At 43.1% G+C, this 15,497-nt stretch overlaps 1 protein-coding gene across 1 annotated transcript in view; it reads right to left on the reverse strand.

Moving 5' to 3' along the window:
• The window catches only part of CHRNB3 (cholinergic receptor nicotinic beta 3 subunit), an 86,134-nt gene extending 77,982 nt beyond the window's left edge, over window positions 1-8,152 (reverse strand). Inside the window, exon 1 of the mRNA XM_038747381.1 lies at window positions 8,095-8,152. The gene's annotated coding sequence lies outside the window, so the exon portion shown is untranslated. The remainder of the gene's footprint in view (window positions 1-8,094) is intronic.
• Window positions 8,153-15,497: the final 7,345 nt, after the last annotated feature.

Genomic DNA, 15,497 nt, shown 5'->3' on the forward strand with positions numbered 1-15,497 from the left:
GTTATAATCCATCACAGTAGGACTAGAAAAAATAGGGTGAACTCATAGAACTTTTTTTTAACCTGGGTTTTACAAAATTCCCCATTATTAAAAGCTGCTCATACAAGCAAGATTACTTTAATGTACTTTTGAAATGAGAACAGTGCTCCTTTATTTCTCCTGTCTTCTGTTAAAACTTTTCCCCTTAATCATTCGGCTCCACCATCGGGCCTGTCTCTAAAAACCTCTACATTCCATCTATCCCACAAAATATTAGTTGTCAGAGTGAATTTCAATTGCAATTCGTGGTTCTCTGTTTTAAGGGCATTGTGTATTGCTTCATTGTATGTTCCTTCTTTCATTCATTCAATTGCATTTATTTAGCGCTTACTGTGTGCAGAGTACTGTACTAAGCACTTGGGAAAGTACAATACAACAGTAATGTACATAAAATTCACATATTTATAGTAGTGTATATCTTCCCATCTAGACTGTAAGCTCACCTTGGGGGGGAACGTGTTACCAACCCTGTGGTACTGTACTGTATTGAGAAAGAGAGTGGTTTAGTAAGAAGCAGTGTGGCTTAGTGGACAGAGCAGGGGTCTGGGAGTAAGAAGGACCTGGGTTCTATTCCCTGCTCTGCTACATGTCTGTTGTGTGACCTTGAGCAAGTCACTTCACTTCTCTGTGCCTCAGTTACCTCATCTGTAGAATGAGGATTAAGAGTGTGAGCTCCATGGCAGAGCTGAGATTAGAAGCCAGGTCCTCTGAATTTTCTAGACTGTGAGCCCACTGTTGGGTAGGGACCATCTCTATATGTTGCCAAATTGTACTTCCCAAGCGCTTAGTACAGTGCTCTGCACACAGTAAGCGCTCAATAAATGCGATTGAATGAATGAATGAATGAATGAATCCTGGGCTCGTGTTCTTTCTGCTAGGCCATGCTGCTGTTTCACTCTGCCGCCCAGTACTGCCACAATGTGTATTTTTGCTATGTGTTTAGCTAAAACACTACTAGGGAACATTTTTCTGGCAGGAAAACCGTATTTCAATGCAGCATAATAGTACTGGAAGAAACCATTTGTGTGCACAGGCATTTGAGTTTTCTACATTGTTCTTCCACTTTTATTGCCACCTAAGGCCAGAAAGATTCAACTGTGTTGGATTTTACATATGTATAATCAGTCATTTACTGATCATTTTCTGCGTGCAGAGCACTGTCTTAATTTGAAGACACCACTGATAATGAATCTCACCTACAAGAGAGAGTATGTAGAGTATGTATGTGTGTGTGTGTGTCTGTCTGAGAAGGCACACAGCACACAAACAGCACTGGGCCTGTTTCCTCTTTTGCCTCCTCATATTTTGTGTGATAGGAAGCTTTTACTCAAGACAGCTACTCCTTTCTTGTTAGCAAATTGCCATGGTGCTGTAGCCTCAGCCATTGAATCCCAGTTTTCAGCTGGATTGCAGTATTGTCTGACAAAATGTTGGGTAGAAATGTGGCCCCAAAGTGGCATTTTCAACAGAAAATTTCTCTCCCCAAACTTTGGGAAGACACAACCAATTTTCCCAGTTGAAATCCAGAGAATAACTTCCTACTCTACATAAACACTGAGCGTTATTTTGTTGGGATGAAGAAGTACTGGCTAAATTTTAAGGGAAAAAAGAAAAACAGAAGCGTACAGTTTCATTCTCTTGGTCCTTTCTGTCACGCAACTGGGAGGTGGATATCTAGCGTGATCTCTAAGGAGGAAAATAAAGGGAGTAACACAGGATGTGTATTCTGGAACAACTGTTGGAAAGAAGCAAGGTTGGTTTAGTGTGAGGCATAATAAGTCTGGAATGTATTTGTGCCAAGATTTGGCCATTTTGTTTCCTTTTTGCTTGGTTTATAAATCCTTCAGGATAACTGCTCTGTAGGAAAATATAGACAGCATTTATTCTTGATCAGAAGGGTGACTGATTTGAATAAAGCAAACTCGATACTTCTAGTCTTCAGTTTCCACGGTATACAAAAGGGATACTCAGAGGGAGAGGTCCTATAAATATCAAGTTATATTTTGGTCATTTCTCCTTGATGGTCCAAATACAACACAGAGTATTGTGGTAGGGAAAGTATAACAATTCTAGATAGACTTTAGTTCATCTGAATTGTAGTTTGGACAGTAAATGACTTAGTACGATTAGTCACTGCAGGGTGTGTTTTCCTTTGTTAAAGGTATTGCTTAACACAAAAGTATTTTAAGTAGCTTTTGTTAGCTGACTACAAACTTTGCAAGCCCAGTCCTGTACGGTACAAAGTCTTTAAAAGGGATTTATAATTTCTAAACTTTTGGGTACTCAAAAGGAAACCAAAAAGATTGTCCTTCAGGCCACTGACAGCTCAACAACTTCACCATGTTCAAGTGTGGTAAGGGGAGATCATGGATCTTGTGTAATTTCTGTGATCTCTCAGAATGAGCAGGTAAATTAAGCCATGTTAGCTGGTACCCAGCAGTCATTGCCGTATTTTTTCTCGATGAAGTTCGTACACTGAACATAAGACCAGTTTCCAACTTAGTCTTAAATGGATTTTATGATGCTGGCCAACTCCTTTAATCCTCTGTGCTTTCAAGTTTTTCACCTGAGCAATATCTTCTAGGCAATTATAACTACATTATGTGAGGGGGGGGGAAAAAATGAAAGGTTTTATCCAATAGTAAGGTCTACTTATGTATCACAGATTAAATTCTTGGTTGGCTGTACTCCCCAGCAGGTAAAAGTCTGAAAACACAACCTCTTGAAAAGGGATTTTATAGGTGGCTTAGAGGCAGTTTAAAACTTCCCTTAAAGAGGAAAGCTGGCCTCTCCCCCATCAAAACTCATGTTTGCACCCTTTTCCAGAGTACACGGACCTGGATTATTTTTAGCCTGGAGCAGTGATTTGTGTCATCTGGGGAAGAAAGCCAAGTGGAGATGCTGGGAGACAGGAGAAAGAGAAAAGGCGAAGGAGTCTATCTTTGGACTTTAGCTTCACTGTGGGCAGGGAACATGTCTTCCAACTCTGTTATACTGTACAGTAAGCACTCAATAAATGATTGAATGAATGAATGTACTCTCCCAAGTACTTAGTAGAGTGCCCTGCACACAATCAATCAATCATATTTATTGAGCACTTACTGTGTGCAGAGCACTGTACTAAGCGCTTGGGAAGTACAAGTTGGCAACATATAGAGACAGTCCCTACCCAACAGTGGGCTCACAGTCTAAAAGGGGGTCAAGTCACAGTCAAGTTTTGCCGTGGACAAATTAGAAATAGCATATACACAGTAGGGCGTTTCTTCTCTAAAATCCTTCAGAATGTGAGGGAGGCCAAAAGAAGAAATGAGTGAGCACTCAATAAGAAGAGTTGATTACTGATAGCCCCCCAGGCAACTGCAGGGTTCGGTTTTACATACTTACACAGCAAATATGGCATTGGTCAAAATTTCCATTTCAGGATGTGACAAAACAATAGCCAAAGGAAAAAAATGTAATGCCCCTATTATCTTGATTTAGATCTTCCAACGAGTCCAGCATACGTCGTTCCAAAGAAAAGTCGTTCTTGATAGGTTTGTCTGTAGGTAGGTAGCGAGAACATTAAACCTATTTTTCACATCAATCAATGGTATTTATTGAGCACTTACTGTGTGCAGAGCACTGTACTAAGCAGTTGAGAGAGTACAACACAGTAGAGTTGAGAGGCACTGTCCCTTCCTGTAAGGATGTTAGTCTGGGGCGGGGAGAATCACCGGGTCCATAGCTCTCCCCAAAACCCTCCAATGACTTCTTGTGTCCCTTCACTTCAAGTAAAAACTCCTCTCGACTGGCTCCACCAACCCGACACACTGTAGAGAAGCAGCGTGGCTCAATGGAAAGAGCCCGGGCTTTGGAGTCAGAGGTCATGGGTTCAAATCCCGGCTCCGGCAATTGTCAGCTGTGTGACTTTGGCCAAGTCACTTCACTTCTCTGGGCCTCAGTTACCTCATCTGTAAAATGGGGATTAAGACTTTGAGCCCCCCGTGGGACAACCTGATCACCTTGTAACCTCCCCAGCGCTTAGAACAGTGCTTTGCACATAGTAAGCGCTTAATAAATGCTATTATTATTATTATTATTATTATTATTATTATTATTATTACCTATCAATTCTCTTCACCCACTACTATCCAACATGCTCTTGGTTTATCCCACCTCTAAACTCTCCCATATCTGTTCCTTCGCTCACACTGCTCCCCTGGCTTGAAACTCTCTTTCTCCAACTCTGACAGATCACAGGTCTGCCACCTTCACATCCCTCCTGAAATCCCACCTCCCCGACAAGGCTTCCCCCGTTAATTACCAGCTCCCAAAATTGTATAAATCCATCAGCCATCTTTAGGACTTCTGAAATGATTCCTACTCATTCATTCAATCGTATTTATTGAGCGCTTACTGTGTGCAGAGCACTGTACTAAGTGCTTGGGAAGTACAAGTTGGCAACATACACTATTCTTCAATAGTGTTAACTCCTAAAGGACAGCAAATGTGTCAGTAATTTGCTATGTACCGCTCATGGGTTTACTATAGTGTACTGTGCCCAGCTGGTGCTCAAGGAATACTACTACTACCCCTTTGCCAAAAGAGAAATTGAGCTCCAATCAGTGAATCAATTAGGTATTTATTGAACACCTAATGCATGCAGAGTGGCGCATCAAGTGCTTAAAAGATTGCCTCGAATTAGTAGACGTGATCCCTACCATGAACTTGTTGTGGGCAGGGAATGTCACTGTTTATTGTTGTATTGTACTTTCCCAAGTGTTTAGTACAGTGTTCTGCACACAGTAAGTGCTCAATAAATATGATTGAATGAATGAGTGAAGAAATTAGCCAGGCTGGTAGACACTAAAATAATACAGGTAGGCAGAAAAAATAGAGTAATATATTTTATATAGTACTACTGAGGTGAAAGAGGGGAAGCAGCTTGGCTCAGTGGAAAGAGAACAGACTTGGGAGTCAGAGGTCATGGGTTCTAATCCTGACTCCGTCACTTGTCAGCTGTATGACTTTGGGCAAGTCACTTAACTTCTCTGGGCCTCAGTTCCCTCATCTGTAAAATGGGGATGAAGACTGTGAGCCCCTCATGGGACAACATCACCTTGTAACCTCCCCAGCGCTTAGAACAGTGCTTGGCACATAGTAAGTGCTTAATAAATGCCATCATCATCATAATCATTATTCTCTGTGCCTCCGTTACCTCATCTGTAAAATGGGGATTAAGATGTGAGCCCCACATGGGACAACCTGATTACCTTGTATCTCCCCCAGTGCTTAGAACAATGCTTGGCACATAGTAAGCACTTAACAAATACCATCATCATTATTATTATTATTACTTAAGTGCTTAAGTGGTGTAAAGCTCCCATAGTGACAGTAGGACGGGAAATGGGAGATAAATCAGGGAAGGCCTCCTAGAACTGTGATTTCCTGGGAAGCAGCAAAGCCTAATGGAAAAACCACAGGCCTGTGAGTCAGAGGACCTGGTTCTAATCCCTCTTCTGCCATTTGCTTACTGGGTGACCTTGGGCAAGTAACTTAACTTCTCTGTGCCTCAGCTTCCTCCTGGGAATTCAATTCCTGTTCTCCCTCCTACTCGGATGTGAGCCCCATGTGGGACAGGGATTATCTCCAACCTGATTAACTTACATCTACCCCGGAGTTTTGAACAGTGCTTGACACAAACTAAGTGCTTAACAAATACGATTAAAAAAAGATTTCAGGAAGGCTTTGAAGTTGGAGAGAGCTCTGGTCTACCTGATGTGAAAGGGAGGAGGTCTCTGGCATGCGGGAGGGTATATGCATGAGATCAGCGTTGAGAAAGACTAGAACAAGGCACAGTGAGTAGGCTAACTGGAATGTAGTTGGTGAAGAGGGAACATTGATCCAGGATCTGCTGAATGTCAAAGGGCATGGATAATTATTAGGTGGTTCTGAGGATTGTGGGGATGTGTAGAATCACATTTTAGAAAAATGATCCAGGAAGCAGAGTAATGAATGGACTGGAGAGGAGAGAGACTGAAAGGAAGGAGATGACTGTGGAGGCCAATACATGTGACAAGTGTGTGGTACAGTATAGAGGCCATTTGGATGGAGATAAAGAGGTGGATTCTGGAAATGTTGGGGAGGAAGAACCCAAAGTGTTTGGCAACAGACTGAACATGAGGGTTGGAAGAAAGAAGATTCAAGGAAAATGCCAAGATTATGGGCTTGAGAGGCAGGGCTGTGGTATTGTCAACTATCATAATTGTTGCGGTGTTTTTGTTAAGCTCTTACTGTGTGTCAAGCACTGCACCAGGCACTGGGGCAGATACAAGATAATCAGATCCTACAGGGGGCTCACAGTCAATGATGGGAATGTTAGGTGGAGGAGAGGGTTTGAGAGGGAAGGGAAGAGTGTCAGTTTTAATCATTGTGCTTGAGGTGCCCTGTGGGGAGATGTTCTGGAAGCAGAAGAAAATGTGAGATTGCAGAGAAGAAAAGAGGTAAGGGCTAGAGAGGTAGAGTTGGGAGTCATCAACCTAGAGGTGGTAATTGAAAGGAGGGGACAAGCTCCCAAGGGAATGAGTGTAGATTGAGAAGAGAAGGGGAACCAGAACAGAGCCTCAGGGACACCCACAGTTAGAGAGTGGGAAGCAGAGAAGGAGCTTGTGAGACTGAGGAGAGACTAGAAAAGTAAGAAGAGAACTAATAGAGAACCTTATCAGAAAAACCAAACTTCCGTAATGCTTCCAGGAGTGGTTCACGGTGCCCGAGGAGAATTAGGATGGAATAGAGTCTGTTGGATTTGACAAAAGGAGCGATAATTATTTATATTAATGTCCGTCTCCCCCTCTCGACTGTAAGCTCGTATTGGGCAGGGAACGTGTTTACCAACTCTGTTGAATTGTTCTCTCCCAAGAGCTTAGCATCATCATCATCAATCGTATTTATTGAGCGCTTACTATGTGCAGAGCACTGTACTAAGCGCTTGGGAAGTACAAATTGGCAACATATAGAGACAGTCCCTACCCAACAGTGGGCTCACAGTCTAAAAGCATAGTGATTTATACACAGTAAGTGCTCAATAAGTACCACTGATTGATTGGTGGTGACCTAGGAGAGGGCAGTCTCAGTGGAATGAAGTGGGTGCAGAAGGGTGAAGAAGGAAGTTGGAGGAGAGGAAATGAAAGCAGTGAGTATATAGAACCTGTTTGAGGACTTTGAACAGGAACGGAATATGAAATGATGGCTGGATTGTGGAGAGGGGTTCAGAGAAGGGCTTTTGTAGACTAGAGGAGACAGGGGTGTGTTTGAAGGTAGAGAAGAGGAAGCCATCAGAGAATGAGAGCTGGAAGGTGGTCATCAGGGATAGAAAGAGAAAGGGCACAAGCGTGTTTACAACATAAAAAGGAATAGGTTTGGAAGCACAGGTGGAAGGAGTAGAATTTGAGAGCAGGCAGGAAATCTCCTTTTGAGATATGGTCAGAAAAGGGGGCGGAAAAGAATTTGGGTGGTGATGAAGAGATTTTATGTAGCTCATACCTAATAGTTTCAGTTTTTGTCAACAAAGTTGGCAGGCTCCAGATCCAGGCAGGATTAACGACTTCACCAAATTTACACAGTTAACTCAGCAGTTGAACCAGAGCTAGATCTAGGTCTCTTGATTACCAGCAGGTAAATTTGCTTTTGAAATGAATGTATACCCAACAGCATGAATAAAGATGAAATATATCAGGGAACTAATAGCCCCAATCTGTTTATATAAAGGAAGCATAAGTAGATAAATTTAAGTTTTAATTTCCTAGATGAAAGCTTTGCTTGGCAAATACTGACTTATTTCCATGGGACTCGAAAGGAAAGAAATGCTTCGGAATGTGAAGGCTTCCCTTCCCTCGGATGTTTCAAGCTAACTTCCCAGCAAAGCAACTTGAAAAGGAAAACAATGAGCTTCAATCACAGTTATTTGCTAGCAGAACAGTAAATGTCTGCATTTCAAAGAGATTTGACTTTGAATTTGGAGTAGTTTTCCCTTTTTTCTAGGTAAATGACTACTAAGTAATGTTGGGGTTTAAATACCTGTTTTGCATTCCGGCTTCTTCTGAACACCAGGAATCTCAATGTTGCTAGTATTTCTCAGTTGGCTGTCACAAGGGAAGTTTTGTTTTTTCTTTAAAGTTATTCAGCAGAGTAGGCAACGGAGATTTTATTGATCATACAGTGGGGTAACTAGTAACAGAGACTATGACATAGGCCACATATCAAATTACCAAATAAATAAATCCGCTTAAGCAAGGGCAGAGTGCCGCTCTGTAGCTGCCAAAGTCTGGTCATGAGTAAACGTACGAAAGGCAGACAAGTGAACTTAGTTTGGATCATTGAATTTCTATTCATTTCCGTTTCTAAAGACGGCAGGTAAACGAGGCTCTATCCTTGGAATTGGCACCCCTGAAACCAATTCTTCAGACCTCAGAGAAAAACATTACAGACCTCAAAAATGAAAAGAAAACATTGACAGTGAGGGTTAGAAGTCTTGAAGCAGAAATGGAGCCACTACTTTCCCAATAAGACTTCCTGACAACTGCCTTACAAACCCCAGGGGAAGAGATGAAGACTTTTAGAGCCAGCTGAAAAGGGAAATATCCTGCCACTCCTAGGACTTGTTTGCTTAAGTGCAGATGGTCTCCAATAAGTAGCAGCCATTTGGCCTTAATGTTTGATTTGCAAATGGGATTAGTAAATCAGAAGATGGAAGGGTACTGACAGAGTTTATTTAAAATGGCATTTGGAGAAGGTACTGCCTTGCATAAACATAAAATATGTAATAATAAATATGATCATGCTGTGCTTTTAAGCACAAATTGCTCACCTAAGAGTTAAGTTTCCCTTTAATCCCACTTATAAAGAAGTATATTAAAATGTACTTCCCTGTTTTTCCCCCTAGGAAATGTTGAGAAATATACAATTTAAAAAATAAACATTACAAAATTCTTTTAGCTTCTATCATTTATAAACAGGAAGGGGAAATACACCTCCAAGGTATTTTCGGTGTTGCGCTGTCACTAAACTCTAGAAATTTCTAAAAAAATGTAGAATTGCAGACTACAATTAATCACTGAGATTTTCCAAAGGTACAAATCAAAAGGTACAAATATATAGTACTACTCCTAAGGCTGCTACAGTTCAACTAAACAGCAGGTGACAGAGCAGGAAAGATTGTTTATTCAGGGCAGTGAGTGGCAAAAGCCAAGATGGCAAAGAAGTTTCAAGAGCCTCAAAACCCAGAGATTGCACTAAATCTGAGGGTAGACACTTGATCTTTTGGGACAATAGGGAAGAGCTCTTGGGTCATATGCCCAGAACACTGGAGGTCAACTATAGTCTCAGAGAGTCACGGGGTGCAGCCAATGAATAAAGATGCCACCATATCTGAGATCAATGGGGGAAAGAGTGCACATGGCCAAAGAGGTGGGAATGAAAAAGGAAGGAATAGGAGAGGTGAGACTTGAAGAGAAGGTAAGCCAAGGAGAGGCAAGTTAAAGAAGGAAATGATACAAAAAAGACAAAAAAGGGAGGCAGAAGGAGAAGCAGCTTAGCCTGGAGGATAGAGCACATAGGAGGCAGAAAGTCCTGGGTTATAATCCTGACTCCATCAGGCATCTGCTGTGGGACCTTGGGCAAGTCCCTTCTCTGTGCTTCAGTTACCTCATCTGTAAAATGGGGATTGAGACTGTAAGCCCACGGGGGATGTGTCCTACCTGATTGGCTTGCATCTAACCCAGCACTTAATACAGTGCCTGGTACCTAGTAAGTGCTCAGCAAATACCTTAAAAAAAGATCCTGCAAGGGAGAAACCGCAAAAGTCCTGTGAGATTTTCATGGTCCTCAGATCATTTACACCACTCTTCTCTACCCAGGGGAACACCTGGGGCTGGTTGAGAGGAGGGGCAGAAGTGCTACCTTATTTCAGTGTGCTTTACACTCTGAAACAATCTAGCCCTTCCAGATTCCTGGTACCATTTTCTGCTGGTTAGGGAGAAATTGGAAACCCTCAACTCTGGTTGACACGGTCCAGACGGGAATAGGCCCATGAGACCTGCTGCAGACTAGGGTGGCCCTCAACTAGAAAACTGGATGACAGGTGTCTACATTTCTTCCAATCTTCATGAGCACTTGAGGGGATTGCTAGGGATCTCAAAACTCACCCATCCTTTAGCCGGGGATGCGTCCAGCAATCCGACGTGTCCCAACCTAGATCTAGTATCTTGGGGAATCAATCAACCAATCAATGGTATTTTTGAGTGCTTAGTATGTGCAGAGCACTGTACTAAGTGCTTGAAGGGTTACAATATATTGCTCGTGTGGGGAGGGGAATGTGTCTATCATTAAATTATGCTCTCCCAAGCGTTTAGTACAGTGCTTTGCTCACAGTAAGCACTCAGTAGATACGATCGAATGAAAATAAACAGAGTTGGTGGATACGTTCCCTGGGGAAGCTACTAGGACTCCAAACTCCTTTGGGCCCTGTGGCTGACTGATTGATTGGGTACAGGCAGATGCAGCCTAATATGCACTCAAAGGAGGGCCAAATGACCCAGGAATATTAATTTGCTACAAAGATCAGCCAGATTCATTTGCCTCTAGTGAAGTGTGAAAAATGAAAATGTGCCACTAAAATAAAAGTGTCAAATTCTACCAGAGATGGCAATTTCTTCCCTTGGCATGTGTACTTAAAAAAACTTATAAGAGAAAGATTGTAATTCACCATCCACCCAGTAAATGATACAGTTTTCAAATATTGTCAGTACTGCCATGGTGTGTGTTCTCATTACACAGTTTGGAGGGAACACAGCATTAGGGGAAATTGCTTTGAGTCTTTGCACAGTGTTGATCAAAGAGTAATTTTCTGTAAAGCCAAGTTCTTTAGGAACATAATCTTCAGGATTCTAGTAGAACTGACCCTTTTTGCTTCCAGATAGCTCCTCCTCCTCATCATCAGTCGTATTTATTGAGCGCTTACTGTGTGCAGAGCACTGTACTAAGCGCTTGGGAAGTACAAGTTGGCAACATATAGAGACAGTCCCTACCCAATAGTGGGCTCACAGTCTAAAAGGGGGAGACAGAGAACAAAACCAAATATATTAACAAAATAAAATAAATGGAATAGATATGCCCATCCTCTCCCCCACCTCAGTCGATGATGAACCTGATCAAATATTAATCTCACTACTGCAGAAAATTGAAGCACTGAAGTAGCGTGGCTTAATGGTTAGAGCACAGGCCTGGGAATCAGAAGGACCTGGATTCTAATACTGGCTCTGCCACTTCTCTGCTGTGTGACCTTGGGCAGGTCATTTAACTTCTCTGGGCCTCAGTTACCTCATCTGTAAAATGGGGATTAAGACCGGGAGCCCTGTGTGGGACAGGGACCGAGTCCAACCTGATTATCATGTACCTACCCCAGCGCTTAGGACAGTGCCTGGCACATTTTAAAGGCTTAACAAATACCACAGGCCCCAGGTATTAGTAATTAGGCATTTGTGGGGACAGCATGAGATTGAAGTTCTGTTAGTCAGCCCTTTGCATATGTATAAATTTGGCACAGTCAACTAACTCCTAGCCTTTTGTGCCCTTTATTGTGCAACCCCAAAGTTAAATTCAGAAAGATAAATGAAGACAGGGCAGGACTTAAGTCCTTCCTGAACTTAATCCATTTGAAGCTTTCCATACCTATTTATTTAGGTCTGACTAAGCACCCTATCCTACTTGCCTTCAAACCAGTTTTCCCAACCCTGAAACCAGCCCCGAGGATGGTCGAGTGGAAGAAAACATAAGCAAGCAGGAGGGCAGAACAAACATTTTAAAGATGCAGTGAGGCATGGTCTCAAACTATGAGGGAGAGCCTGAGGGCTTTTGGACTAACGGAGCAGACGGACTGGCACGAGGTGTGGCCATTTAGGGACATGTTGCTCTCTGATCGGAAGCTTTGGGAAGACTGAGAAGCATTGTGGCTCAGTGGAAAGAGCCCGGGCTTTGGAGTCAGAGGTCATGGGTTCAAATCCCGGCTCTGCCAACTGTCAGCTGTGTGACTTTGGGCAAGTCACTTAACTTCTCTGTGCCTCAGTTACCTCATCTGTAAAATGGGGATGAAGACTGTGAGCCCCCCGTGGGACAACCTGATCACCTTGTAACCTCCCCAGCGCTTAGAACAGTGCTTTGCACATAGTAAGCACTTAATAAATGCCATTATTATTATTATTATTATTACTGGGACACCAAGAAGTGGTCAGCAATAGAAACTGCAAAGTGGTTCTAGACTGTGAGCCCACTTCTAGACTGTGAGCCCACTGTTGGGTAGGGACTGTCTCTATATGTTGCCAACTTGGACTTCCCAAGCGCTTAGTACAGTGCTCTGCACACAGTAAACGCTCAATAAATACGATTGATTGATTGACTGGTGTGCAGAGTAAGGAACTATTGCTCAAGGTTTGGAATGAAATGTTGGTTGCCTAGAGAAGCAGCGTCGCTTAGTGGAAAGAGCCCAGGCTTGTGAGTCAGAGGTTGTGGGTTCTACTCCCAGCTCCGCCACTTGTCAGCTGTGGGACTTTGGGCAAGTCACTTAACCTCTCTGCGCCTCAGTTACCTCATCTGTAAAATGGGGATTAAGACTGTGAGCCCCACGTGGGACAACCTGATTACCCTGTATCTACCCCAGCACTTAGAACAGTGCTTGGCACATAGTAAGCGTTTAACAAATACTATTATTATTATTATATTTTTCTTTTCTACAACCCCCATGCAAAGCGGGAAGGTATTGGTGGTCTTCTTTGAAAATGCCTCTATGACTATAAATAGCCCTACTAAAAGCGTATCTCTTCCAAAAGGCTTTCCTTGACAAACCCTCCATTTCCCCACCTTATTTGCCTTCCCTTCTGTGTCACTTATACACTTAGGTATGTACCCCATAAGCACTTTCGATACCCACCTCACCCCCAGCTCCACAGAATTTATGTACATATTTTTATAGTCTGCCATTTCCCCAATCTTATTAACTCGACATCTGCCATCCTCTCTGGCCCATAAGCTGGCAGGGATCATGTTCACCAACTGTATTGTATTGTACTCTCCCAGTGCTTAGTACAGTGCTCTGCTCACAGTAAAGTGAACAGTGTGGCCTAGTGGATAAAGCACTAGGGCTTGGGAGTCAGAAAGTCCTGAGTTCTAATCTCAGCTCCACCACCTAGCTTCCCTGTGCCTCAGTTCCCTCATGTGTAAAATGGGGATTAAGACTGAGCCCCATGTGGGACACGGACCGTGTCCAACCTGATTACCTTGAGTCTAACCTGGCACTTTGTACATTGCCTGGCACATAGTGTTTAAGAAATACCATAAGAAAGTGCTCAATAACGATCACTGACATATATATAGCACTTATAAACTGACACAATGCATATGTTTTAATCTTCCTTACTATGTTTTTTAGTCACTGGCCAAGCAAAATAATTTTGAACCTTAGTAGCCCTGGCAGGAGGAGAAAACAGGAGAGGGAAATCAACTGTAATGCTTTGAAATATTGCAGCTCTCTACACCCCCACCTGCTTCATTCGTCATATTCAGCGGAGCAACTTCAAAGCCATTCCCTCGAGCAAGATGAATGTGAGCCCTCTAAGCTCAGCAACAGACAGAGAGGGATTCATCATTTTGCTTCTAAGGTCTAACGTTCAACAAATGATCTACCTGCCAGGTCTTTGTGGACTATTCCCTTTTCTATTAGGAAGGTGAGGCAAATAGATCAAAAGGTTGTGTGCTTGGCCCAAGACCACATGGCAAAGCTTTAACTGAAATGTAGGTTTTAGAGAAAGTGACCGCCCAGGAAGTATCTGGTGGGACCACTTATAGCCCCACTTTGGGGAAGTTCATTGCGGGCAGGGAATGTGTCTGTTTATTGCTATATTGTACACTCCCAAGCACTTAATAATAATAACTGTGGTATTTGTTAAGCGCTATGTGCCAGACACTGTACTAAGCGCTGGGATGGTTACAAGCGAATTGGGTCTCAATCTGCATTTTAGGGATGAGGTAAAGCGGCAGAGCCTGGATTGGGAGCCAGGTCCTTCTGACTCTCAGGACCGTACTCTAACCACTGCACCATGCCGCTTAGTTCAGTGCTTTGCACATAGTAAGTGATCAATACACAGAGGGAACCTCCCTGTGGGCAGGGAATGTGTCTACCAACTTAACTGTAATTAATAGTTAAGGCCCTTCAAGGCCCTGCTGAGAGCTCACCTCCTCCAGGAGGCCTTCCCAGACTGAGCCCCTTCCTTCCTCTCCCCCTCGTCCCCCTCTCCATCCCCCCCTTCTTGCCTCCTTCCCTTCCCCACAGCACCTGTATATATGTATATATTTTTGTACATATTTATTACTCTATTTATTTTACTTGTACATATCTCTTCTATTTATTTTATTTTGTTAGTATGTTTGGTTTTGTTCTCTGTCTTCCCCTTTTAGACTGTGAGCCCGCTGTTGGGTAGGGACTGTCTCTATATGTTGCCAATTTGTACTTCCCAAGCGCTTAGTACAGTGCTCTGCACATAGTAAGCGCTCAATAAAGACGATTGATGATGATGATGACTGACTGACTGAATGACTGACTGAATGAATGAATGAATGAGGACGGGGTTAGGGGGGTAACAGCTGGGCCAAAGCAGCAGGTAAGCAGAGAATAGACTTCCCACCCTCGGCTTCCCTGACCACTCCTGCATGAACCATTTCCTGGAGCTTTCTGGTGTGCACAGAACTGTCTTATTTTGGCCGGACTAGAAATCTTCAGGAAACAGCTGGCAGTAGCTGTTGCCACGACAGAAGTGGCCACAGCAGCGGCAGTGGAGAAGGATCATAAGGCGTAGAGGAAGCAGCAATTGGACGTGCGTCAGTATGTGGCTCCTGCTTTCTCGCTCCCTCTCCTTCTCTGCCCTTTGCTTGCTTGCTTGCTTTGACACTGATTAAACACTAACGGTGTTCAAAACACTAGAACAAATGGCAAGGATATTAATACAGACAAAGTCTTGGCCCATAGAAAGCTCGTAATCTGAACGTGGGGAAGAAAAACACACAGAAGGAAGACGACCAGGGTAAATTGAATGGAAAAACCACAACAATTCAAGAACACAAAACCAAGGAGCAGTACTTCACTTCTGGGGCGAAACAGTCCTCAGGCCTCCCATGGGTCCTGAAAAGCCATTTTGGGTCCCAGCCTTCTCTAGCTTCTCTGGTCTTCTTTGAAAATGCCTCTATGACTATAAATAGCCCTCCTAAAAGCGTATCTCTTCCAAAAGGCTTTCCTTGACAAACCCTCCATTTCCCCACCTTATTTGCCTTCCCTTCTGTGTCACTTATACACTTAGGTATGTACCCCATAAGCACTTTCGATACCCACCTCAACTCCAGCTCCACAGAATTTATGTACATATTTTTATAGTCTG

Source organism: Tachyglossus aculeatus, chromosome 5 (genome assembly GCF_015852505.1).
Source record: "Tachyglossus aculeatus isolate mTacAcu1 chromosome 5, mTacAcu1.pri, whole genome shotgun sequence".
NCBI lineage: Eukaryota > Metazoa > Chordata > Mammalia > Monotremata > Tachyglossidae > Tachyglossus > Tachyglossus aculeatus.